The sequence below is a fragment of the Orycteropus afer genome, unplaced genomic scaffold (assembly GCF_000298275.1).
Source record: "Orycteropus afer afer isolate SDZICR_OR568_19922 unplaced genomic scaffold, OryAfe1.0 scaffold00108, whole genome shotgun sequence".
In the NCBI taxonomy this organism is placed as follows: Eukaryota; Metazoa; Chordata; class Mammalia; order Tubulidentata; family Orycteropodidae; genus Orycteropus; species Orycteropus afer.
In genome coordinates, this window is record NW_006921695.1 from 6,434,843 (window position 1) to 6,438,247 (window position 3,405).

The following is a 3,405-nucleotide window of genomic DNA, read 5'->3' on the forward strand; positions in this document are numbered from 1 at the left end:
TTTTGTTTTGTTTTTGTCTCATAATGAAAATAGGACACAAGTGAAGAAATCAAGGCAGCATATTTTGGTATTCTCAAGCTGCCAAGACCACATATTTCTCCCTCTTTCACCGAGAAGGGGTCAAACAATGTCTACCCTCCACACTCCAGGGATTCATGATTTCTAATGAGAGCCTAATTGTACGATGTCCACTCCAAGACTTGTTTGGAAAATGTCCAGGAATGGCCAAAGATTTGGAACTGAATGTGTTCTCATTTAGTTTCACTGAATTGAGAAAGAACAAGTGAGAAAAAGCAAAACATGCTTAAATGCTTGTAGCCTTGTTAGTGATATCTGCAAAGTTTTTAACCATTTAAAAATATTCTAGGTATCTCTCTCTGCTTCTCCACAAAATAATACAGGTATGCCACTGAGATCAGGCAAAATAACCTCTTCTCTTTTTAACACGACTGCAAATGTCAATGGCTGCTTCTTGTTGTTAGGTGCCATTGAGTTGGCTCTGACTCATAGCGACCCTATGTTGTTGTTGTTGTTGTTTGCCATCGAGTCGGCCCTGACTCATAGCGACCCCTCCTTGGGTTTCCGAGGCAGTATCACTACGGAAGTAGGATTGCCCAACCTTCCTTCTGAGGAGTGGCTGGTGGGTTTGAACCGCCAGCCATCTGGTTAGCAGGCAAGTGTCTTAGCCAATATGCTACCAGAGCTCCCACCAGAGCTCCTATAGGCAGTGTCAACTCATAGCAACATTGTTGGTCTTATGACATCTTCAAAATCCTTGCTATATTTCAGCCCATTGTTGCAGCCACTGTGTCAATCCATCCTGCTGAAAGTCTTCCCCTTTTTCACTGACCCTCTACTTTTCCAAGCATGATATCTTTCTCCAAGAAATGGCTCCTTCTGACAATGTGACCAAAGTAGGTGAGGTGAAGTCTGGCCATTATCACTTCCAAAGAATATTCTGGCTGTACTTCTTCCAAGACAGATTTGTTTGTTCTTCTGGCAGTCCATGGTATTTTCGGTATTCTTTGCCAACACCATAATTGAAAGGCATCAACTCTTCTTTGGTCTTCTTTATTTATTGTTCAGCTTTCACATACATATGAGGCAATTGAAAATGCCATGGCTTGGGTTATCTTAGTCTTCATAGTGACATCTTTGCTCTACTACACCTTAAAGAAATCTCTTGCAGATTTGCACAGTGCAATACAACATCTGATTTCTTAACTGCTGCTTCCATGGGTGTTGATCGTGGGTCCAAGTAAAATGAAATCCCTGACAACTTCAACTTTCCTCCATTTATCATGATGTTGTTTACTGGTCTAGTTGTGAGGATTTTTATTTTATTTATGTTGAGAAGTAATCTATACTGAAGATTGTAGTCTTTGATACTCATCAGTATGTGCTTCAAGTCATCTTCACTTTCAACAAGCAAGGTTGTGTCATTTGCATATTATAAGTTGTTAATGGTTCTTTCTCCAATTCTGATGCCATGTTCTTCATATAGTCCAGGTTCTAAGATTATTTTCTCAGCGTACAGATTGAAAAAGTATGGTGAGAGGATATATCCCTGACCACACTGTTCCTGATTTTAAAACATGAAATATGACTTTGTTCTGTTCAAACAACAGCCTGTTGGTCTATGTACAGATTCTTCATGAGAGCAATCAAGTGTTCTGGACATTCTTCTCAATATTATCCATAATTTGTTAAGATCCACATAGTCAAATGCCTTTGCACAGTCAATGAAACACACTAAACATCTTTCCGATATTCTTTGCTTGCAGCCAAGATCCATCTGACATCAACAATGATATCTCTTGTTCCACGTCATCTTCTGAATCCAGTTTGCATTTCTAGAAGTTCCTTATCAATATACTGTGCAGCTATTTTTTCATTATCTTCATCAAAATTTTACTTGTGTGTGATATTAATTATGTTGTTTTATAATTTCCACAATCTGTTGGATCACCTTTCTTTGGAATGGGCACAAATATCAATCTCTTCCACTCAGTTGGCCAGAGAACTGTCTTCCAAATTTCTTGGCCTAATGAGTAAGCACCTCCAGCACTGCTTCCATTTGTTGAAACATCTCAGTAGGTATTCTATCAATTCCTGGAGCCTTGTTTGTTTTTTTCCAATTCCTTCGTTGAAGGCTTCAACTTCTGCCTTCAGTCCCATTGGTTCTTGATCATATGTTACCTCCTCAAATAACTGAACATTGACCCATTCTTTATGGCACAGTGACTCTGTGTATTTCTTCCATCTTGTTTTGATGTTTCCTGCATCATTCAATAGTTTGCCTACAGAATCCTTCAATATTGCAACTCAAGGCTTGAATTTTTAATTCATTTCTTCCAGCTTCAGAAATGCTAAGCATGCTCTTCCCTTTTGGTTATCTAACTCCAGTTCTTTGCACATTTCATTATAATACTTTGCTTTGTTTTCTCAGGGTGCTATTTGAAATCTTCTGTTCAGCTCTTTTATCTCATGATTTATTCCATTTGCTTTAACTACTCTCCATTCAAGAGCAAGTTCAGCATCTTAAGCCCCAAAGTTCCTCCTAAACTGCCTTCACATGATCTTGAGATAGGGGAGATTTTTGATAGGCACAAATGACAAGTCCAAGCCAATAGCCCTGGAGAAGCTGTAGATTGAGTTTGGAGGTGAAGAGTCTTCAAAATACACAAGTCCCTTAGCACCATTTCTTAAGTCCTCTAGTAGTACTTAGAAAGAACAATGTACATTTTTATGGACAGCAGAGATACTGGGAAAATACAGTTTCAGGGCAACCTAAGTTTGATTCCCAACTCCTTCACTTGCTACCTCTGTGGCATTTGGAAGGTTACATAACTCCTCTGTGTCTTAGTGGTCTCATCTTTCAAAACACGAATATGAAATAATATATGAAATCAGAAAGAAAGGATAAGAAGGGGAGTGGAGAATCAGAGAACCTGTGCTATTTATTATTTTCCCTATAGCAATTCTTGAAGAGAAGTAACAGATCTGGAGAGGTTTTTAGTGAAGGGGTTAGTGAGTGATAAATAAAATACCTTTCTTTCCAATTGATAAGTAATTGGGAAATAAAGCAAAAAGAAAAAACTAGGTGATAAACAAATGATCATATTTATGTACAATAAAGTCAAGGCTGAAAAATGCACTTACATCTGAGGAAAAATAAAGGGCTTCCTAAAACTGAACATGATAATTAACCAAACTAAATTATGGCGTTGGTGAAAAATATTGAATATAATGTGGACAGCCAGAAGAACAAACAAATGAGGCTTAGAAGAAATACAACCAAAATGCTCCTCAAAATCTAGAATGGTAAGACTTTGGCTCACTTACATTGGACACAGTATCAGAACAACCAAATGCTAGAAAATGACATCTTTTTTTTTTTTTTTT